At 42.7% G+C, this 21,464-nt stretch overlaps 25 non-coding genes across 25 annotated transcripts; all 25 read left to right on the top strand.

Moving 5' to 3' along the window:
• The first annotated feature begins 218 nt into the window (after window positions 1–218).
• Window positions 219–359, top strand: LOC134593140 (U4 spliceosomal RNA). Its single transcript, XR_010089665.1, has one exon. It is a non-coding gene; the product is annotated as a U4 spliceosomal RNA (small nuclear RNA).
• A 470-nt stretch (window positions 360–829) lies between these two features.
• On the top strand, window positions 830–996 carry LOC134589642 (U1 spliceosomal RNA). The gene has a single exon (XR_010086686.1). It is a non-coding gene; the product is annotated as a U1 spliceosomal RNA (small nuclear RNA).
• Window positions 997–1,901: 905 nt separating this feature from the next.
• Window positions 1,902–2,042, top strand: LOC134593733 (U4 spliceosomal RNA). The gene has a single exon (XR_010090169.1). It is a non-coding gene; the product is annotated as a U4 spliceosomal RNA (small nuclear RNA).
• Window positions 2,043–2,511: 469 nt separating this feature from the next.
• LOC134591298 (U1 spliceosomal RNA) lies at window positions 2,512–2,678 on the top strand. Its single transcript, XR_010088097.1, has one exon. It is a non-coding gene; the product is annotated as a U1 spliceosomal RNA (small nuclear RNA).
• Window positions 2,679–3,576: 898 nt separating this feature from the next.
• Window positions 3,577–3,717, top strand: LOC134592588 (U4 spliceosomal RNA). Its single transcript, XR_010089194.1, has one exon. It is a non-coding gene; the product is annotated as a U4 spliceosomal RNA (small nuclear RNA).
• Window positions 3,718–4,187: 470 nt separating this feature from the next.
• Window positions 4,188–4,354, top strand: LOC134591120 (U1 spliceosomal RNA). Its single transcript, XR_010087944.1, has one exon. It is a non-coding gene; the product is annotated as a U1 spliceosomal RNA (small nuclear RNA).
• Window positions 4,355–5,254: 900 nt separating this feature from the next.
• Window positions 5,255–5,395, top strand: LOC134592587 (U4 spliceosomal RNA). The gene has a single exon (XR_010089193.1). It is a non-coding gene; the product is annotated as a U4 spliceosomal RNA (small nuclear RNA).
• A 468-nt stretch (window positions 5,396–5,863) lies between these two features.
• Window positions 5,864–6,029, top strand: LOC134591522 (U1 spliceosomal RNA). The gene has a single exon (XR_010088289.1). It is a non-coding gene; the product is annotated as a U1 spliceosomal RNA (small nuclear RNA).
• Window positions 6,030–6,967: 938 nt separating this feature from the next.
• On the top strand, window positions 6,968–7,108 carry LOC134593732 (U4 spliceosomal RNA). Its single transcript, XR_010090168.1, has one exon. It is a non-coding gene; the product is annotated as a U4 spliceosomal RNA (small nuclear RNA).
• A 470-nt stretch (window positions 7,109–7,578) lies between these two features.
• LOC134591297 (U1 spliceosomal RNA) lies at window positions 7,579–7,745 on the top strand. The gene has a single exon (XR_010088096.1). It is a non-coding gene; the product is annotated as a U1 spliceosomal RNA (small nuclear RNA).
• An 898-nt stretch (window positions 7,746–8,643) lies between these two features.
• LOC134593731 (U4 spliceosomal RNA) lies at window positions 8,644–8,784 on the top strand. The gene has a single exon (XR_010090167.1). It is a non-coding gene; the product is annotated as a U4 spliceosomal RNA (small nuclear RNA).
• A 469-nt stretch (window positions 8,785–9,253) lies between these two features.
• Window positions 9,254–9,420, top strand: LOC134591296 (U1 spliceosomal RNA). The gene has a single exon (XR_010088095.1). It is a non-coding gene; the product is annotated as a U1 spliceosomal RNA (small nuclear RNA).
• An 898-nt stretch (window positions 9,421–10,318) lies between these two features.
• On the top strand, window positions 10,319–10,459 carry LOC134592586 (U4 spliceosomal RNA). The gene has a single exon (XR_010089192.1). It is a non-coding gene; the product is annotated as a U4 spliceosomal RNA (small nuclear RNA).
• Window positions 10,460–10,929: 470 nt separating this feature from the next.
• Window positions 10,930–11,096, top strand: LOC134591119 (U1 spliceosomal RNA). Its single transcript, XR_010087943.1, has one exon. It is a non-coding gene; the product is annotated as a U1 spliceosomal RNA (small nuclear RNA).
• Window positions 11,097–11,996: 900 nt separating this feature from the next.
• LOC134592585 (U4 spliceosomal RNA) lies at window positions 11,997–12,137 on the top strand. The gene has a single exon (XR_010089191.1). It is a non-coding gene; the product is annotated as a U4 spliceosomal RNA (small nuclear RNA).
• A 471-nt stretch (window positions 12,138–12,608) lies between these two features.
• Window positions 12,609–12,775, top strand: LOC134590148 (U1 spliceosomal RNA). The gene has a single exon (XR_010087116.1). It is a non-coding gene; the product is annotated as a U1 spliceosomal RNA (small nuclear RNA).
• Window positions 12,776–13,674: 899 nt separating this feature from the next.
• Window positions 13,675–13,815, top strand: LOC134593104 (U4 spliceosomal RNA). The gene has a single exon (XR_010089634.1). It is a non-coding gene; the product is annotated as a U4 spliceosomal RNA (small nuclear RNA).
• A 469-nt stretch (window positions 13,816–14,284) lies between these two features.
• On the top strand, window positions 14,285–14,451 carry LOC134591555 (U1 spliceosomal RNA). Its single transcript, XR_010088319.1, has one exon. It is a non-coding gene; the product is annotated as a U1 spliceosomal RNA (small nuclear RNA).
• An 899-nt stretch (window positions 14,452–15,350) lies between these two features.
• On the top strand, window positions 15,351–15,491 carry LOC134592003 (U4 spliceosomal RNA). The gene has a single exon (XR_010088691.1). It is a non-coding gene; the product is annotated as a U4 spliceosomal RNA (small nuclear RNA).
• A 470-nt stretch (window positions 15,492–15,961) lies between these two features.
• On the top strand, window positions 15,962–16,128 carry LOC134591095 (U1 spliceosomal RNA). The gene has a single exon (XR_010087923.1). It is a non-coding gene; the product is annotated as a U1 spliceosomal RNA (small nuclear RNA).
• Window positions 16,129–17,029: 901 nt separating this feature from the next.
• LOC134593133 (U4 spliceosomal RNA) lies at window positions 17,030–17,170 on the top strand. The gene has a single exon (XR_010089659.1). It is a non-coding gene; the product is annotated as a U4 spliceosomal RNA (small nuclear RNA).
• A 470-nt stretch (window positions 17,171–17,640) lies between these two features.
• LOC134591084 (U1 spliceosomal RNA) lies at window positions 17,641–17,807 on the top strand. The gene has a single exon (XR_010087914.1). It is a non-coding gene; the product is annotated as a U1 spliceosomal RNA (small nuclear RNA).
• Window positions 17,808–19,257: 1,450 nt separating this feature from the next.
• LOC134593015 (U4 spliceosomal RNA) lies at window positions 19,258–19,398 on the top strand. Its single transcript, XR_010089559.1, has one exon. It is a non-coding gene; the product is annotated as a U4 spliceosomal RNA (small nuclear RNA).
• A 471-nt stretch (window positions 19,399–19,869) lies between these two features.
• LOC134590537 (U1 spliceosomal RNA) lies at window positions 19,870–20,036 on the top strand. Its single transcript, XR_010087445.1, has one exon. It is a non-coding gene; the product is annotated as a U1 spliceosomal RNA (small nuclear RNA).
• Window positions 20,037–20,935: 899 nt separating this feature from the next.
• Window positions 20,936–21,076, top strand: LOC134591957 (U4 spliceosomal RNA). The gene has a single exon (XR_010088651.1). It is a non-coding gene; the product is annotated as a U4 spliceosomal RNA (small nuclear RNA).
• The last annotated feature ends 388 nt before the right edge of the window (window positions 21,077–21,464 follow it).

Below are 21,464 nucleotides of genomic sequence, written 5' to 3'. Positions count from 1 at the left end.
TCACTCTCTGTTATAGGTTTGGAACCATTCCAAGATGCCATATAAGAAGACCGAGGAATTTGTTGGGGTTTAAGCTTCCCTGTAGGAGGAAGCGGGCCTAATTAGAATATTGCCTCCCACAATCCTTTGCAATGGCTTATGGTCATGAACTTTTTCTCACCGCTGTCTTAAAGTTTCCTTACGTGGTAGCTCTTAAAAGCTGGCCCACTTGAACAGTTAGCTTTGCGCAGTGGCAGTATCGTAGCCCATGAGGTCAATCCGAGGCGTGATTATTGCTAATTGAAAACTTTACCCAATACCCCGCCTTGATGACTTGAAATACAGTCAGCATTGGCAATTTTTGACAGGCTCTAAGGAGACTGAAAGATTGGTTTAATAAAAGTTTATGGCGCCCCATGTCTAGGGCGTGTCTTACGTGACTCCCGTTTCTTCCTGAGCTCTGTTGCACCATTCCTTCCGCTGGCTTCTTAGCATTTCCCTTTTACCTTTCTCTCCCACTGAATCCACTTGTTTCCGGCAGCACACTATTCTCACTCCATGCTACGAATTCCCATCCTTCGGCTCATTGGCCTAGCATTTGCCTTTATGCAAATTGCTCCTTCGCACCCTGAATCCAGCTCAATTATTCACACCTAACCACCTGAAGGCACTAAAATTACTGGTAGCTAAGGAAAACAACGATCAGCCACGAGGTTTGGTAATCTTTTGTAGCCTTCTATCATTTGGATTATTTATTTGCTTTTTTTTTTTTAAACTTGCTTTATTATTTCACCACAGCCTAAAGGAAAGGCTTCCCAGCGGGCGTGCCTTTGAATGTACCCGTCATGTCATACTTACCTGGCAGGGGAGTAATAGCCATGATCCCTAAGGTGGCTCTCCCAGAGTGAGGCTGGTTCATTGCACTCCGTACCAGTTGACCTCTGCGATTTCCTCAAATGTGGGAAACTCGACTGCATAATTTATGGTAGTGGGGGACTGCGTTTGCGCTTTCCCCTGTGTTTGCTTGTTTGACAAAAATAGAGAACTTCACCAATTCTGACGAAGGATAATTTCAGCCACGGCACCCGTCTTCTTTGGCTCTTACTTTCCACATCAAGCAGGCAGCGACAATCATTTCCTAGGCTTGATCATTTTTATTATCTATGTTTTCTGGAGACCAGTTTTAAGCCAGAATTTCACTTTTTATTTTAACTTTTCAGCTTTTTTTTCATCATTTTTTTATCCTGACTTCTTTTGATTTATTGTATGCTTCAATGCAATGGAAGAAATAAAGAATTGGAGACCTATATTACGTCTTCCAACAGAACGTAACGTTTGATTGAATTTCTGGGAAAAAAAGATTTTCTGGATCAAGGCAGTGAATTGCCGCTTGAGACAATCAGACCAAACCTTAGGAATAGCTGGGTGGTCGCTAGCACTTACTAATGAACACCATGGAATTTTGAAAAAGCCACCACAAATGTTCTTTCAGCCCTGTTGAGTGTGGATGAAGAGAAGAGAGAAGACAGGTGCTAGGCAAGGGTCATTCCTATCGATGGAGTCATGAAATGTGTGACTTTGGGGACGAACGTAGACCAGCGATTGTGTACTCTGCCTAATGGCTGCTGTAGTAGAATCTTGGCAAAACTGTTTCCAAAGAGAGAAAAAAAATTGTACAAGGTTTGCTGCAAGATATGGTTGCCCTCACTCTCTGTTATAGGTTTGGAACCATTCCAAGATGCCATATAAGAAGACCGAGGAATTTGTTGGGGTTTAAGCTTCCCTGTAGGAGGAAGCGGGCCTAATTAGAATATTGCCTCCCATAATCCTTTGCAATGGCTTATGGTCATGAACTTTTTCTCACCGCTGTCTTAAAGTGTCCTTACGTGGTAGCTCTTAAAAGCTGGCCCACTTGAACAGCTAGCTTTGCGCAGTGGCAGTATCGTAGCCCATGAGGTCAATCCGAGGCGTGATTATTGCTAATTGAAAACTTTACCCAATACCCCGCCATGATGACTTGAAATACAGTCAGCATTCGCAATTTTTGACAGGCTCTAAGGAGACTGAAAGATTGGTTTAATAAAAGTTTATGGCGCCCCATGTCTAGGGCGTGTCTTACGTGACTCCCGTTTCTTCCTGAGCTCTGTTGCACCATTCCTTCCGCTGGCTTCTTAGCATTTCCCTTTTACCTTTCTCTCCCACTGAATTCACTTGTTTCCGGCAGCACACTATTCTCACTACATGCTACGAATTCCCATCCTTCGGCTCATTGGCCTAGCATTTGCCTTTATGCAAATTGCTCCTTCGCACCCTGAATCCAGCTCAATTATTCACACCTAACCACCTGAAGGCACTAAAATTACTGGTAGCTAAGGAAAACAACGATCAGCCACGAGGTTTGGTAATCTTTTGTAGCCTTCTATCATTTGGATTATTTATTTGCTTTTTTTTTTTTAACTTGCTTTATTATTTCACCACAGCCTAAAGGAAAGGCTTCCCAGCGGGCGTGCCTTTGAATGTACCCGTCATGTCATACTTACCTGGCAGGGGAGCAATAGCCATGATCCCTAAGGTGGCTCTCCCAGAGTGAGGCTGGTTCATTGCACTCCGTACCAGTTGACCTCTGCGATTTCCTCAAATGTGGGAAAATCGACTGCATAATTTATGGTAGTGGTGGACTGCGTTCGCGCTTTCCCCTGTGTTTGCTTATTTGACAAAAATAGAGAACTTCACCAATTCTGACGAAGGATAATTTCAGCCACGGCACCTGTCTTCTTTGGCTCTTACTTTCCGCATCAAGCAGGCAGCGACAATCATTTCCTAGGCTTGATCATTTTTATTATCTATGTTTTCTGGAGTCCAGTTTTAAGCCAGAATTTCACTTTTTATTTTAAGTTTTCAGCTTTTTTTTCATCATTTTTTTATCCTGACTTCTTTTGATTTATTGCATGCTTCAATGCAATGGAAGAAATAAAGAATTGGAGACCTATATTACGTCTTCCAACAGAACGTAACGTTTGATTGAATTTCTGGGAAAAAAAGATTTTCTGGATCAAGGCAGTGAATTGCCGCTTGAGACAATCAGACCAAACCTTAGGAATAGCTGGGTGGTCGCTAGCACTTACTAATGAACACCATGGAATTTTGAAAAAGCCACCACAAATGTTCTTTCAGCCCTGTTGAGTGTGGATGAAGAGAAGACAGGTGCTAGGCAAGGGTCATTCCTATCGATGGAGTCATGAAATGTGTGACTTTGGGGACGAACGTAGACCAGCGATTGTGTACTCTGCCTAATGGCTGCTGTAGTAGAATCTTGGCAAAACTGTTTCCAAAGAGAGAAAAAAAATTGTACAAGGTTTGCTGCAAGATATGGTTGCCCTCACTCTCTGTTATAGGTTTGGAACCATTCCAAGATGCCATATAAGAAGACCGAGGAATTTGTTGGGGTTTAAGCTTCCCTGTAGGAGGAAGCGGGCCTAATTAGAATATTGCCTCCCATAATCCTTTGCAATGGCTTATGGTCATGAACTTTTTCTCACCGCTGTCTTAAAGTGTCCTTACGTGGTAGCTCTTAAAAGCTGGCCCACTTGAACAGTTAGCTTTGCGCAGTGGCAGTATCGTAGCCCATGAGGTCAATCCGAGGCGTGATTATTGCTAATTGAAAACTTTACCCAATACCCCGCCATGATGACTTGAAATACAGTCAGCATTGGCAATTTTTGACAGGCTCTAAGGAGACTGAAAGATTGGTTTAATAAAAGTTTATGGCGCCCCATGTCTAGGGCGTGTCTTACGTGACTCCCGTTTCTTCCTGAGCTCTGTTGCACCATTCCTTCCGCTGGCTTCTTAGCATTTCCCTTTTACCTTTCTCTCCCACTGAATTCACTTGTTTCCGGCAGCACACTATTCTCACTACATGCTACGAATTCCCATCCTTCGGCTCATTGGCCTAGCATTTGCCTTTATGCAAATTGCTCCTTCGCACCCTGAATCCAGCTCAATTATTCACACCTAACCACCTGAAGGCACTAAAATTACTGGTAGCTAAGGAAAACAACGATCAGCCACGAGGTTTGGTAATCTTTTGTAGCCTTCTATCATTTGGATTATTTATTTGCTTTTTTTTTTTTTAACTTGCTTTATTATTTCACCACAGCCTAAAGGAAAGGCTTCCCAGCGTGCGTGCCTTTGAATGTACCCGTCATGTCATACTTACCTGGCAGGGGAGCAATAGCCATGATCCCTAAGGTGGCTCTCCCAGAGTGAGGCTGGTTTATTGCACTCCGTACCAGTTGACCTTTGCGATTTCCTCAAATGTGGGAAACTCGACTGCATAATTTATGGTAGTGGGGGACTGCGTTCGCGCTTTCCCCTGTGCTTACTTGTTTGACAAAAATAGAGAACTTCACCAATTCTGACGAAGGATAATTTCAGCCACGGCACCCGTCTTCTTTGGCTCTTACTTTCCACATCAAGCAGGCAGCGACAATCATTTCCTAGGCTTGATCATTTTTATTATCTATGTTTTCTGGAGACCAGTTTTAAGCCAGAATTTCACTTTTTATTTTAACTTTTCAGCTTTTTTTTCATCATTTTTTTTATCCTGACTTCTTTTGATTTATTGTATGCTTAAATGCAATGGAAGAAATAAAGAATTGGAGACCTATATTACGTCTTCCAACAGAACGTAACGTTTGATTGAATTTCTGGGAAAAAAAGATTTTCTGGATCAAGGCAGTGAATTGCCGCTTGAGACAATCAGACCAAACCTTAGGAATAGCTGGGTGGTCGCTAGCACTTACTAATGAACACCATGGAATTTTGAAAAAGCCACCACAAATGTTCTTTCAGCCCTGTTGAGTGTGGATGAAGAGAAGACAGGTGCTAGGCAAGGGTCATTCCTATCGATGGAGTCATGAAATGTGTGACTTTGGGGACGAACGTAGACCAGCGGATTGTGTACTCTGCCTAATGGCTGCTGTAGTAGAATCTTGGCAAAACTGTTTCCAAAGAGAGAAAAAAAATTGTACAAGGTTTGCTGCAAGATATGGTTGCCCTCACTCTCTGTTATAGGTTTGGAACCATTCCAAGATGCCATATAAGAAGACCGAGGAATTTGTTGGGGTTTAAGCTTCCCTGTAGGAGGAAGCGGGCCTAATTAGAATATTGCCTCCCATAATCCTTTGCAATGGCTTATGGTCATGAACTTTTTCTCACCGCTGTCTTAAAGTGTCCTTACGTGGTAGCTCTTAAAAGCTGGCCCACTTGAACAGCTAGCTTTGCGCAGTGGCAGTATCGTAGCCCATGAGGTCAATCCGAGGCGTGATTATTGCTAATTGAAAACTTTACCCAATACCCCGCCATGATGACTTGAAATACAGTCAGCATTGGCAATTTTTGACAGGCTCTAAGGAGACTGAAAGATTGGTTTAATAAAAGTTTATGGCGCCCCATGTCTAGGGCGTGTCTTACATGACTCCCGTTTCTTCCTGAGCTCTGTTGCACCATTCCTTCCGCTGGCTTCTTAGCATTTCCCTTTTACCTTTCTCTCCCACTGAATTCACTTGTTTCCGGCAGCACACTATTCTCACTACATGCTACGAATTCCCATCCTTCGGCTCATTGGCCTAGCATTTGCCTTTATGCAAATTGCTCCTTCGCACCCTGAATCCAGCTCAATTATTCACACCTAACCACCTGAAGGCACTAAAATTACTGGTAGCTAAGGAAAACAACGATCAGCCACGAGGTTTGGTAATCTTTTGTAGCCTTCTATCATTTGGATTATTTATTTGCTTTTTTTTTTTAACTTGCTTTATTATTTCACCACAGCCTAAAGGAAAGGCTTCCCAGCGGGCGTGCCTTTGAATGTACCTGTCATGTCATACTTACCTGGCAGGGGAGCAATAGCCATGATCCCTAAGGTGGCTCTCCCAGAGTGAGGCTGGTTCTTTGCACTCTGTAACAGTTGACCTCTGCGATTTCCTCAAATGTGGGAAACTCGACTGCATAATTTATTTAGTGGGGGACTGCGTTCGCGCTTTCCCCTGTGTTTGCTTGTTTGACAAAAATAGTTCGCGCTTTCCCCTGTGTTTGCTTGTTTGACAAAAATAGAAAACTTCACCAATTCTGACGAAGGATAATTTCAGCCACGGCACCCGTCTTCTTTGGCTCTTACTTTCCACATCAAGCAGGCAGCGACAATCATTTCCTAGGCTTGATCATTTTTATTATCTATGTTTTCTGGAGACCAGTTTTAAGCCAGAATTTCACTTTTTATTTTAACTTTTCAGCTTTTTTTTCATCATTTTTTTATCCTGACTTCTTTTGATTTATTGTATGCTTAAATGCAATGGAAGAAATAAAGAATTGGAGACCTATATTACGTCTTCCAACAGAACGTAACGTTTGATTGAATTTCTGGGAAAAAAAGATTTTCTGGATCAAGGCAGTGAATTGCCGCTTGAGACAATCAGACCAAACCTTAGGAATAGCTGGGTGGTCGCTAGCACTTACTAATGAACACCATGGAATTTTGAAAAAGCCACCACAAATGTTCTTTCAGCCCTGTTGAGTGTGGATGAAGAGAAGACAGGTGCTAGGCAAGGGTCATTCCTATCGATGGAGTCATGAAATGTGTGACTTTGGGGACGAACGTAGACCAGCGATTGTGTACTCTGCCTAATGGCTGCTGTAGTAGAATCTTGGCAAAACTGTTTCCAAAGAGAGAAAAAAAATTGTACAAGGTTTGCTGCAAGATATGGTTGCCCTCACTCTCTGTTATAGGTTTGGAACCATTCCAAGATGCCATATAAGAAGACCGAGGAATTTGTTGGGGTTTAAGCTTCCCTGTAGGAGGAAGCGGGCCTAATTAGAATATTGCCTCCCATAATCCTTTGCAATGGCTTATGGTCATGAACTTTTTCTCACCGCTGTCTTAAAGTGTCCTTACGTGGTAGCTCTTAAAAGCTGGCCCACTTGAACAGCTAGCTTTGCGCAGTGGCAGTATCGTAGCCCATGAGGTCAATCCGAGGCGTGATTATTGCTAATTGAAAACTTTACCCAATACCCCGCCATGATGACTTGAAATACAGTCAGCATTCGCAATTTTTGACAGGCTCTAAGGAGACTGAAAGATTGGTTTAATAAAAGTTTATGGCGCCCCATGTCTAGGGCGTGTCTTACGTGACTCCCGTTTCTTCCTGAGCTCTGTTGCACCATTCCTTCCGCTGGCTTCTTAGCATTTCCCTTTTACCTTTCTCTCCCACTGAATTCACTTGTTTCCGGCAGCACACTATTCTCACTACATGCTACGAATTCCCATCCTTCGGCTCATTGGCCTAGCATTTGCCTTTATGCAAATTGCTCCTTCGCACCCTGAATCCAGCTCAATTATTCACACCTAACCACCTGAAGGCACTAAAATTACTGGTAGCTAAGGAAAACAACGATCAGCCACGAGGTTTGGTAATCTTTTGTAGCCTTCTATCATTTGGATTATTTATTTGCTTTTTTTTTTTTTAACTTGCTTTATTATTTCACCACAGCCTAAAGGAAAGGCTTCCCAGCGGGCGTGCCTATGAATGTACCCGTCATGTCATACTTACCTGGCAGGGGAGCAATAGCCATGATCCCTAAGGTGGCTCTCCCAGAGTGAGGCTGGTTCATTGCACTCCGTACCAGTTGACCTCTGCGATTTCCTCAAATGTGGGAAAATCGACTGCATAATTTATGGTAGTGGTGGACTGCGTTCGCGCTTTCCCCTGTGTTTGCTTGTTTGACAAAAATAGAGAACTTCACCAATTCTGACGAAGGATAATTTCAGCCACGGCACCTGTCTTCTTTGGCTCTTACTTTCCGCATCAAGCAGGCAGCGACAATCATTTCCTAGGCTTGATCATTTTTATTATCTATGTTTTCTGGAGACCAGTTTTAAGCCAGAATTTCACTTTTTATTTTAAGTTTTCAGCTTTTTTTTCATCATTTTTTTATCCTGACTTCTTTTGATTTATTGTATGCTTCAATGCAATGGAAGAAATAAAGAATTGGAGACCTATATTACGTCTTCCAACAGAACGTAACGTTTGATTGAATTTCTGGGAAAAAAAGATTTTCTGGATCAAGGCAGTGAATTGCCGCTTGAGACAATCAGACCAAACCTTAGGAATAGCTGGGTGGTCGCTAGCACTTACTAATGAACACCATGGAATTTTGAAAAAGCCACCACAAATGTTCTTTCAGCCCTGTTGAGTGTGGATGAAGAGAAGACAGGTGCTAGGCAAGGGTCATTCCTATCGATGGAGTCATGAAATGTGTGACTTTGGGGACGAACGTAGACCAGCGATTGTGTACTCTGCCTAATGGCTGCTGTAGTAGAATCTTGGCAAAACTGTTTCCAAAGAGAGAAAAAAAATTGTACAAGGTTTGCTGCAAGATATGGTTGCCCTCACTCTCTGTTATAGGTTTGGAACCATTCCAAGATGCCATATAAGAAGACCGAGGAATTTGTTGGGGTTTAAGCTTCCCTGTAGGAGGAAGCGGGCCTAATTAGAATATTGCCTCCCATAATCCTTTGCAATGGCTTATGGTCATGAACTTTTTCTCACCGCTGTCTTAAAGTGTCCTTACGTGGTAGCTCTTAAAAGCTGGCCCACTTGAACAGCTAGCTTTGCGCAGTGGCAGTATCGTAGCCCATGAGGTCAATCCGAGGCGTGATTATTGCTAATTGAAAACTTTACCCAATACCCCGCCATGATGACTTGAAATACAGTCAGCATTCGCAATTTTTGACAGGCTCTAAGGAGACTGAAAGATTGGTTTAATAAAAGTTTATGGCGCCCCATGTCTAGGGCGTGTCTTACGTGACTCCCGTTTCTTCCTGAGCTCTGTTGCACCATTCCTTCCGCTGGCTTCTTAGCATTTCCCTTTTACCTTTCTCTCCCACTGAATTCACTTGTTTCCGGCAGCACACTATTCTCACTACATGCTACGAATTCCCATCCTTCGGCTCATTGGCCTAGCATTTGCCTTTATGCAAATTGCTCCTTCGCACCCTGAATCCAGCTCAATTATTCACACCTAACCACCTGAAGGCACTAAAATTACTGGTAGCTAAGGAAAACAACGATCAGCCACGAGGTTTGGTAATCTTTTGTAGCCTTCTATCATTTGGATTATTTATTTGCTTTTTTTTTTTTAACTTGCTTTATTATTTCACCACAGCCTAAAGGAAAGGCTTCCCAGCGGGCGTGCCTTTGAATGTACCCGTCATGTCATACTTACCTGGCAGGGGAGCAATAGCCATGATCCCTAAGGTGGCTCTCCCAGAGTGAGGCTGGTTCATTGCACTCCGTACCAGTTGACCTCTGCGATTTCCTCAAATGTGGGAAAATCGACTGCATAATTTATGGTAGTGGTGGACTGCGTTCGCGCTTTCCCCTGTGTTTGCTTATTTGACAAAAATAGAGAACTTCACCAATTCTGACGAAGGATAATTTCAGCCACGGCACCTGTCTTCTTTGGCTCTTACTTTCCGCATCAAGCAGGCAGCGACAATCATTTCCTAGGCTTGATCATTTTTATTATCTATGTTTTCTGGAGACCAGTTTTAAGCCAGAATTTCACTTTTTATTTTAAGTTTTCAGCTTTTTTTTCATCATTTTTTTATCCTGACTTCTTTTGATTTATTGCATGCTTCAATGCAATGGAAGAAATAAAGAATTGGAGACCTATATTACGTCTTCCAACAGAACGTAACGTTTGATTGAATTTCTGGGAAAAAAAGATTTTCTGGATCAAGGCAGTGAATTGCCGCTTGAGACAATCAGACCAAACCTTAGGAATAGCTGGGTGGTCGCTAGCACTTACTAATGAACACCATGGAATTTTGAAAAAGCCACCACAAATGTTCTTTCAGCCCTGTTGAGTGTGGATGAAGAGAAGACAGGTGCTAGGCAAGGGTCATTCCTATCGATGGAGTCATGAAATGTGTGACTTTGGGGACGAACGTAGACCAGCGATTGTGTACTCTGCCTAATGGCTGCTGTAGTAGAATCTTGGCAAAACTGTTTCCAAAGAGAGAAAAAAAATTGTACAAGGTTTGCTGCAAGATATGGTTGCCCTCACTCTCTGTTATAGGTTTGGAACCATTCCAAGATGCCATATAAGAAGACCGAGGAATTTGTTGGGGTTTAAGCTTCCCTGTAGGAGGAAGCGGGCCTAATTAGAATATTGCCTCCCATAATCCTTTGCAATGGCTTATGGTCATGAACTTTTTCTCACCGCTGTCTTAAAGTGTCCTTACGTGGTAGCTCTTAAAAGCTGGCCCACTTGAACAGTTAGCTTTGCGCAGTGGCAGTATCGTAGCCCATGAGGTCAATCCGAGGCGTGATTATTGCTAATTGAAAACTTTACCCAATACCCCGCCATGATGACTTGAAATACAGTCAGCATTGGCAATTTTTGACAGGCTCTAAGGAGACTGAAAGATTGGTTTAATAAAAGTTTATGGCGCCCCATGTCTAGGGCGTGTCTTACGTGACTCCCGTTTCTTCCTGAGCTCTGTTGCACCATTCCTTCCGCTGGCTTCTTAGCATTTCCCTTTTACCTTTCTCTCCCACTGAATTCACTTGTTTCCGGCAGCACACTATTCTCACTACATGCTACGAATTCCCATCCTTCGGCTCATTGGCCTAGCATTTGCCTTTATGCAAATTGCTCCTTCGCACCCTGAATCCAGCTCAATTATTCACACCTAACCACCTGAAGGCACTAAAATTACTGGTAGCTAAGGAAAACAACGATCAGCCACGAGGTTTGGTAATCTTTTGTAGCCTTCTATCATTTGGATTATTTATTTGCTTTTTTTTTTTTTAACTTGCTTTATTATTTCACCACAGCCTAAAGGAAAGGCTTCCCAGCGTGCGTGCCTTTGAATGTACCCGTCATGTCATACTTACCTGGCAGGGGAGCAATAGCCATGATCCCTAAGGTGGCTCTCCCAGAGTGAGGCTGGTTTATTGCACTCCGTACCAGTTGACCTTTGCGATTTCCTCAAATGTGGGAAACTCGACTGCATAATTTATGGTAGTGGGGGACTGCGTTCGCGCTTTCCCCTGTGTTTACTTGTTTGACAAAAATAGAGAACTTCACCAATTCTGACGAAGGATAATTTCAGCCACGGCACCCGTCTTCTTTGGCTCTTACTTTCCACATCAAGCAGGCAGCGACAATCATTTCCTAGGCTTGATCATTTTTATTATCTATGTTTTCTGGAGACCAGTTTTAAGCCAGAATTTCACTTTTTATTTTAACTTTTCAGCTTTTTTTTCATCATTTTTTTTATCCTGACTTCTTTTGATTTATTGTATGCTTAAATGCAATGGAAGAAATAAAGAATTGGAGACCTATATTACGTCTTCCAACAGAACGTAACGTTTGATTGAATTTCTGGGAAAAAAAGATTTTCTGGATCAAGGCAGTGAATTGCCGCTTGAGACAATCAGACCAAACCTTAGGAATAGCTGGGTGGTCGCTAGCACTTACTAATGAACACCATGGAATTTTGAAAAAGCCACCACAAATGTTCTTTCAGCCCTGTTGAGTGTGGATGAAGAGAAGACAGGTGCTAGGCAAGGGTCATTCCTATCGATGGAGTCATGAAATGTGTGACTTTGGGGACGAACGTAGACCAGCGGATTGTGTACTCTGCCTAATGGCTGCTGTAGTAGAATCTTGGCAAAACTGTTTCCAAAGAGAGAAAAAAAATTGTACAAGGTTTGCTGCAAGATATGGTTGCCCTCACTCTCTGTTATAGGTTTGGAACCATTCCAAGATGCCATATAAGAAGACCGAGGAATTTGTTGGGGTTTAAGCTTCCCTGTAGGAGGAAGCGGGCCTAATTAGAATATTGCCTCCCATAATCCTTTGCAATGGCTTATGGTCATGAACTTTTTCTCACCGCTGTCTTAAAGTGTCCTTACGTGGTAGCTCTTAAAAGCTGGCCCACTTGAACAGCTAGCTTTGCGCAGTGGCAGTATCGTAGCCCATGAGGTCAATCCGAGGCGTGATTATTGCTAATTGAAAACTTTACCCAATACCCCGCCATGATGACTTGAAATACAGTCAGCATTGGCAATTTTTGACAGGCTCTAAGGAGACTGAAAGATTGGTTTAATAAAAGTTTATGGCGCCCCATGTCTAGGGCGTGTCTTACGTGACTCCCGTTTCTTCCTGAGCTCTGTTGCACCATTCCTTCCGCTGGCTTCTTAGCATTTCCCTTTTACCTTTCTCTCCCACTGAATTCACTTGTTTCCGGCAGCACACTATTCTCACTACATGCTACGAATTCCCATCCTTCGGCTCATTGGCCTAGCATTTGCCTTTATGCAAATTGCTCCTTCGCACCCTGAATCCAGCTCAATTATTCACACCTAACCACCTGAAGGCACTAAAATTACTGGTAGCTAAGGAAAACAACGATCAGCCACGAGGTTTGGTAATCTTTTGTAGCCTTCTATCATTTGGATTATTTATTTGCTTTTTTTTTTTTTTAACTTGTTTTATTATTTCACCACAGCCTAAAGGAAAGGCTTCCCAGCGTGCGTGCCTTTGAATGTACCCGCCATGTCATACTTACCTGGCAGGGGAGCAATAGCCATGATCCCTAAGGTGGCTCTCCCAGAGTGAGGCTGGTTCATTGCACTCCGTACCAGTTGACCTCTGCGATTTCCTCAAATGTGGGAAACTCGACTGCATAATTTATGGTAGTGGGGGACTGCGTTCGCGCTTTCCCCTGTGTTTACTTGTTTGACAAAAATAGAGAACTTCACCAATTCTGAAAAAGGATAATTTCAGCCACGGCACCCGTCTTCTTTGGCTCTTACTTTCCACATCAAGCAGGCAGCGACAATCATTTCCTAGGCTTGATCATTTTTATTATCTATGTTTTCTGGAGACCAGTTTTAAGCCAGAATTTCACTTTTTATTTTAACTTTTCAGCTTTTTTTTCATCATTTTTTAATCCTGACTTCTTTTGATTTATTGTATGCTTAAATGCAATGGAAGAAATAAAGAATTGGAGACCTATATTACGTCTTCCAACAGAACGTAACGTTTGATTGAATTTCTGGGAAAAAAAGATTTTCTGGATCAAGGCAGTGAATTGCCGCTTGAGACAATCAGACCAAACCTTAGGAATAGCTGGGTGGTCGCTAGCACTTACTAATGAACACCATGGAATTTTGAAAAAGCCACCACAAATGTTCTTTCAGCCCTGTTGAGTGTGGATGAAGAGAAGACAGGTGCTAGGCAAGGGTCATTCCTATCGATGGAGTCATGAAATGTGTGACTTTGGGGACGAACGTAGACCAGCGGATTGTGTACTCTGCCTAATGGCTGCTGTAGTAGAATCTTGGCAAAACTGTTTCCAAAGAGAGAAAAAAAATTGTACAAGGTTTGCTGCAAGATATGGTTGCCCTCACTCTCTGTTATAGGTTTGGAACCATTCCAAGATGCCATATAAGAAGACCGAGGAATTTGTTGGGGTTTAAGCTTCCCTGTAGGAGGAAGCGGGCCTAATTAGAATATTGCCTCCCATAATCCTTTGCAATGGCTTATGGTCATGAACTTTTTCTCACCGCTGTCTAAAAGTGTCCTTACGTGGTAGCTCTTAAAAGCTGGCCCACTTGAACAGCTAGCTTTGCGCAGTGGCAGTATCGTAGCCCATGAGGTCAATCCGAGGCGTGATTATTGCTAATTGAAAACTTTAACCAATACCCCGCCATGATGACTTGAAATACAGTCAGCATTGGCAATTTTTGACAGGCTCTAAGGAGACTGAAAGATTGGTTTAATAAAAGTTTATGGCGCCCCATGTCTAGGGCGTGTCTTACGTGACTCCCGTTTCTTCCTGAGCTCTGTTGCACCATTCCTTCCACTGGCTTCTTAGCATTTCGCTTTTACCTTTCTCTCCCACTGAATTCACTTGTTTCCGGCAGCACACTATTCTCACTACATGCTACGAATTCCCATCCTTCGGCTCATTGGCCTAGCATTTGCCTTTATGCAAATTGCTCCTTCGCACCCTGAATCCAGCTCAATTATTCACACCTAACCACCTGAAGGCACTAAAATTACTGGTAGCTAAGGAAAACAACGATCAGCCACGAGGTTTGGTAATCTTTTGTAGCCTTCTATCATTTGGATTATTTTTTTTTTTTTTTTTTTTTAACTTGCTTTATTATTTCACCACAGCCTAAAGGAAAGGCTTCCCAGCGGGCGTGCCTTTGAATGTACCCGTCATGTCATACTTACCTGGCAAGGGAGCAATAACCATGATTCCTAAGGTCGCTCTCCCAGAGTGAGGCTGGTTCTTTGCACTCTGTACCAGTTGACCTCTGCGATTTCCTCAAATGTGGGAAACTCGACTGCATAATTTATGGTAGTGGGGGACTGCGTTCGCGCTTTCCCCTGTGTTTACTTGTTTGACAAAAATAGAGAACTTCACCAATTCTGACGAAGGATAATTTCAGCCACGGCACCCGTCTTCTTTGGCTCTTACTTTCCACATCAAGCAGGCAGCGACAATCATTTCCTAGGCTTGATCATTTTTATTATCTATGTTTTCTGGAGACCAGTTTTAAGCCAGAATTTCACTTTTTATTTTAACTTTTCAGCTTTTTTTTCATCATTTTTTTATCCTGACTTCTTTTGATTTATTGTATGCTTAAATGCAATGGAAGAAATAAAGAATTGGAGACCTATATTACGTCTTCCAACAGAACGTAACGTTTGATTGAATTTCTGGGAAAAAAAGATTTTCTGGATCAAGGCAGTGAATTGCCGCTTGAGACAATCAGACCAAACCTTAGGAATAGCTGGGTGGTCGCTAGCACTTACTAATGAACACCATGGAATTTTGAAAAAGCCACCACAAATGTTCTTTCAGCCCTGTTGAGTGTGGATGAAGAGAAGACAGGTGCTAGGCAAGGGTCATTCCTATCGATGGAGTCATGAAATGTGTGACTTTGGGGACGAACGTAGACCAGCGGATTGTGTACTCTGCCTAATGGCTGCTGTAGTAGAATCTTGGCAAAACTGTTTCCAAAGAGAGAAAAAAAATTGTACAAGGTTTGCTGCAAGATATGGTTGCCCTCACTCTCTGTTATAGGTTTGGAACCATTCCAAGATGCCATATAAGAAGACCGAGGAATTTGTTGGGGTTTAAGCTTCCCTGTAGGAGGAAGCGGGCCTAATTAGAATATTGCCTCCCACAATCCTTTGCAATGGCTTATGGTCATGAACTTTTTCTCACCGCTGTCTTAAAGTGTCCTTACGTGGTAGCTCTTAAAAGCTGGCCCACTTGAACAGCTAGCTTTGCGCAGTGGCAGTATCGTAGCCCATGAGGTCAATCCGAGGCGTGATTATTGCTAATTGAAAACTTTACCCAATAACCCGCCATGATGACTTGAAATACAGTCAGCATTGGCAATTTTTGACAGGCTCTAAGGAGACTGAAAGATTGGTTTAATAAAAGTTTATGGCGCCCCATGTCTAGGGCGTGTCTTACGTGACTCCCGTTTCTTCCTGAGCTCTGTTGCACCATTCCTTCCGCTGGCTTCTTAGCATTTCCCTTTTACCTTTCTCTCCCACTGAATTCACTTGTTTCCGGCAGCACACTATTCTCACTACATGCTACGAATTCCCATCCTTCGGCTCATTGGCCTAGCATTTGCCTTTATGCAAATTGCTCCTTCGCACCCTGAATCCAGCTCAATTATTCACACCTAACCACCTGAAGGCACTAAAATTACTGGTAGCTAAGGAAAACAACGATCAGCCACGAGGTTTGGTAATCTTTTGTAGCCTTCTATCATTTGGATTATTTATTTGCTTTTTTTTTTTTTTACTTGCTTTATTATTTCACCACAGCCTAAAGGAAAGGCTTCCCAGCGGGCGTGCCTTTGAATGTACCCGTCATGTCATACTTACCTGGCAGGGGAGCAATAGCCATGATCCCTAAGGTGGCTCTCCCAGAGTGAGGCTGGTTCATTGCACTCAATACCAGTTGACCTCTGCGATTTCCTCAAATGTGGGAAACTCGACTGCATAATTTATGGTAGTGGGGGACTGCGTTCGCGCTTTCCCCTGTGTTTGTTTGTTTGACAAAAATAGAGAACTTCACCAATTCTGACGAAGGATAATTTCAGCCACGGCACCCGTCTTCTTTGGCTCTTACTTTCCGCATCAAGCAGGCAGCGACAATCATTTCCTAGGCTTGATCATTTTTATTATCTATGTTTTCTGGAGACCAGTTTTAAGCCAGAATTTCACTTTTTATTTTAACTTTTCACCTTTTTTTTTTCGTCATTTTTTTATCCTGACTTCTTTTGATTTATTGTATGCTTCAATGCAATGGAAGAAATAAAGAATTGGAGACCTATATTACGTCTTCCAACAGAACGTAACGTTTGATTGAATTTCTGGGAAAAAAAGATTTTCTGGATCAAGGCAGTGAATTGCCGCTTGAGACAATCAGACCAAACCTTAGGAATAGCTGGGTGGTCGCTAGCACTTACTAATGAACACCATGGAATTTTGAAAAAGCCACCACAAATGTTCTTTCAGCCCTGTTGAGTGTGGATGAAGAGAAGACAGGTGCTAGGCAAGGGTCATTCCTATCGATGGAGTCATGAAATGTGTGACTTTGGGGACGAACGTAGACCAGCGGATTGTGTACTCTGCCTAATGGCTGCTGTAGTAGAATCTTGGCAAAACTGTTTCCAAAGAGAGAAAAAAAATTGTACAAGGTTTGCTGCAAGATATGGTTGCCCTCACTCTCTGTTATAGGTTTGGAACCATTCCAAGATGCCATATAAGAAGACCGAGGAATTTGTTGGGGTTTAAGCTTCCCTGTAGGAGGAAGCGGGCCTAATTAGAATATTGCCTCCCATAATCCTTTGCAATGGCTTATGGTCATGAACTTTTTCTCACCGCTGTCTTAAAGTGTCCTTACGTGGTAGCTCTTAAAAGCTGGCCCACTTGAACAGCTAGCTTTGAGCAGTGGCAGTATCGTAGCCCATGAGGTCAATCCGAGGCGTGATTATTGCTAATTGAAAACTTTACCCAATACCCCGCCATGATGACTTGAAATACAGTCAGCATTGGCAATTTTTGACAGGCTCTAAGGAGACTGAAAGGTTGGTTTAATAAAAGTTTATGGCGCCCCATGTCTAGGGCGTGTCTTACGTGACTCCCGTTTCTTCCTGAGCTCTGTTGCACCATTCCTTCCGCTGGCTTCTTAGCATTTCCCTTTTACCTTTCTCTCCCACTGAATTCACTTGTTTCCGGCAGCACACTATTCTCACTACATGCTACGAATTCCCATCCTTCGGCTCATTGGCCTAGCATTTGCCTTTATGCAAATTGCTCCTTCGCACCCTGAATCCAGCTCAATTATTCACACCTAACCACCTGAAGGCACTAAAATTACTGGTAGCTAAGGAAAACAATGATCAGCCACGAGGTTTGGTAATCTTTTGTAGCCTTCTATCATTTGGATTATTTATTTGCTTTTTTTTTTTTTAACTTGCTTTATTATTTCACCACAGCCTAAAGGAAAGGCTTCCCAGCGGGCGTGCCTTTGAATGTACCCGTCATGTCATACTTACCTGGCAGGGGAGCAATAGCCATGATCCCTAAGGTGGCTCTCCCAGAGTGAGGCTGGTTCATTGCACTCCATACCAGTTGACCTCTGCGATTTCCTCAAATGTGGGAAACTCGACTGCATAATTTATGGTAGTGGGGGACTGCGTTCGCGCTTTCCCCTGTGTTTGCTTGTTTGACAAAAATAGAGAACTTCACCAATTCTGACGAAGGATAATTTCAGCCACGGCACCCGTCTTCTTTGGCTCTTACTTTCCGCATCAAGCAGGCAGCGACAATCATTTCCTAGGCTTGATCATTTTTATTATCTATGTTTTCTGGAGACCAGTTTTAAGCCAGAATTTCACTTTTTATTTTAACTTTTCAGCTTTTTTTTCATCATTTTTTTATCCTGACTTCTTTTGATTTATTGTATGCTTCAATGCAATGGAAGAAATAAAGAATTGGAGACCTATATTACGTCTTCCAACAGAACGTAACGTTTGATTGAATTTCTGGGAAAAAAAGATTTTCTGGATCAAGGCAGTGAATTGCCGCTTGAGACAATCAGACCAAACCTTAGGAATAGCTGGGTGGTCGCTAGCACTTACTAATGAACACCATGGAATTTTGAAAAAGCCACCACAAATGTTCTTTCAGCCCTGTTGAGTGTGGATGAAGAGAAGACAGGTGCTAGGCAAGGGTCATTCCTATCGATGGAGTCATGAAATGTGTGACTTTGGGGACGAACGTAGACCAGCGGATTGTGTACTCTGCCTAATGGCTGCTGTAGTAGAATCTTGGCAAAACTGTTTCCAAAGAGAGAAAAAAAATTGTACAAGGTTTGTTGCAAGATATGGTTGCCCTCACTCTCTGTTATAGGTTTGGAACCATTCCAAGATGCCATATAAGAAGACCGAGGAATTTGTTGCTTTTCAGCTTTTTTTTCATCATTTTTTTATCCTGACTTCTTTTGATTTATTGTATGCTTCAATGCAATGGAAGAAATAAAGAATTGGAGACCTATATTACGTCTTCCAACAGAACGTAACGTTTGATTGAATTTCTGGGAAAAAAAGATTTTCTGGATGAAGGCAGTGAATTGCCGCTTGAGACAATCAGACCAAACCTTAGGAATAGCTGGGTGGTCGCTAGCACTTACTAATGAACACCATGGAATTTTGAAAAAGCCACCACAAATGTTCTTTCAGCCCTGTTGAGTGTGGATGAAGAGAAGACAGGTGCTAGGCAAGGGTCATTCCTATCGATGGAGTCATGAAATGTGTGACTTTGGGGACGAACGTAGACCAGCGGATTGTGTACTCTGCCTAATGGCTGCTGTAGTAGAATCTTGGCAAAACTGTTTCCAAAGAGAGAAAAAAAATTGTACAAGGTTTGCTGCAAGATATGGTTGCCCTCACTCTCTGTTATAGGTTTGGAACCATTCCAAGATGCCATATAAGAAGACCGAGGAATTTGTTGGGGTTTAAGCTTCCCTGTAGGAGGAAGCGGGCCTAATTAGAATATTGCCTCCCACAATCCTTTGCAATGGCTTATGGTCATGAACTTTTTCTCACCGCTGTCTTAAAGTGTCCTTACGTGGTAGCTCTTAAAAGCTGGCCCACTTGAACAGTTAACTTTGCGCAGTGGCAGTATCGTAGCCCATGAGGTCAATCCGAGGCGTGATTATTGCTAATTGAAAACTTTACCCAATACCCCGCCATGATGACTTGAAATACAGTCAGCATTGGCAATTTTTGACAGGCTCTAAGGAGACTGAAAGATTGGTTTAATAAAAGTTTATGGCGCCCCATGTCTAGGGCGTGTCTTACGTGACTCCTGTTTCTTCCTGAGCTCTGTTGCACCATTCCTTCCGCTGGCTTCTTAGCATTTCCCTTTTACCTTTCTCTCCCACTGAATTCACTTGTTTCCGGCAGCACACTATTCTCACTACATGCTACGAATTCCCATCCTTCGGCTCATTGGCCTAGCATTTGCCTTTATGCAAATTGCTCCTTCGCACCCTGAATCCAGCTCAATTATTCACACCTAACCACCTGAAGGCACTAAAATTACTGGTAGCTAAGGAAAACAACGATCAGCCACGAGGTTTGGTAATCTTTTGTAGCCTTCTATCATTTGGATTATTTATTTGCTTTTTTTTTTTTTTAACTTGCTTTATTATTTCACCACAGCCTAAAGGAAAGGCTTCCCAGCGGGCGTGCCTTTGAATGTACCCGTCATGTCATACTTACATGGCAGGGGAGCAATAGCCATGATCCCTAAGGTGGCTCTCCCAGAGTGAGGCTGGTTCATTGCACTCTGTACCAGTTGACCTCTGCGATTTCCTCAAATGTGGGAAACTCGACTGCATAATTTATGGTAGTGGGGGACTGCGTTCGCGCTTTCCCCTGTGTTTGCTTGTTTGACAAAAATAGAGAACTTCACCAATTCTGACGAAAGATAATTTCAGCCACGGCACCCGTCTTCTTTGGCTCTTACTTTCCGCATCAAGCAGGCAGCGACAATCATTTCCTAGGCTTGATCATTTTTATTATCTATGTTTTCTGGAGACCAGTTTTAAGCCAGAATTTCACTTTTTATTTTAACTTTTCAGCTTTTTTTTCATCATTTTTTTATCCTGACTTCTTTTGATTTATTGTATGCTTCAATGCAATGGAAGAAATAAAGAATTGGAGACCTATATTACGTCTTCCAACAGAACGTAACGTTTGATTGAATTTCTGGGAAAAAAAGATTTTCTGGATCAAGGCAGTGAATTGCCGCTTGAGACAATCAGACCAAACCTTAGGAATAGCTGGGTGGTCGCTAGCACTTACTAATGAACACCATGGAATTTTGAAAAAGCCACCACAAATGTTCTTTCAGCCCTGTTGAGTGTGGATGAAGAGAAGACAGGTGCTAGGCAAGGGTCATTCCTATCGATGGAGTCATGAAATGTGTGACTTTGGGGATGAACGTAGACCAGCGGATTGTGTACTCTGCCTAATGGCTGCTGTAGTAGAATCTTGGCAAAACCGTTTCCAAAGAGAGAAAAAAAATTGTACAAGGTTTGCTGCAAGATATGGTTGCCCTCACTCTCTGTTATAGGTTTGGAACCATTCCAAGATGCCATATAAGAAGACCGAGGAATTTGTTGGGGTTTAAGCTTCCCTGTAGGAGGAAGCGGGCCTAATTAGAATATTGCCTCCCACAATCCTTTGCAATGGTTTATGGTCATGAACTTTTTCTCACCGCTGTCTTAAAGTGTCCTTACGTGGTAGCTCTTAAAAGCTGGCCCACTTGAACAGTTATCTTTGCGCAGTGGCAGTATCGTAGCCCATGAGGTCAATCCGAGGCGTGATTATTGCTAATTGAAAACTTTACCCAATACCCCGCCATGATGACTTGAAATACAGTCAGCATTGGCAATTTTTGACAGGCTCTAAGGAGACTGAAAGATTGGTTTAAAAAAAAGTTTATGGCGCCCCATGTCTAGGGCATGTCTTACGTGACTCCCGTTTCTTCCTGAGCTCTATTGCACCATTCCTTCCGCTGGCTTCCTTGCATTTCCCTTTTACCTTTCTCTCCCACTGAATCCACTTGTTTCCGGCAGCACACTATTCTCACTACATGCTACGAATTCCCATCCTTCGGCTCATTGGCCTAGCATTTGCCTTTATGCAAATTGCTCCTTCGCACCCTGAATCCAGCTCAATTATTCACACCTAACCACCTGAAGGCACTAAAATTACTGGTAGCTAAGGAAAACAACGATCAGCCACGAGGTTTGGTAATCTTTTGTAGCCTTCTATCATTTGGATTATTTATTTGCTCTTCTT

This window comes from Pelobates fuscus, chromosome 2 (genome assembly GCF_036172605.1).
Source record: "Pelobates fuscus isolate aPelFus1 chromosome 2, aPelFus1.pri, whole genome shotgun sequence".
Lineage (NCBI taxonomy): Eukaryota > Metazoa > Chordata > Amphibia > Anura > Pelobatidae > Pelobates > Pelobates fuscus.
This window is presented reverse-complemented; position numbering and strand designations above follow the sequence as displayed.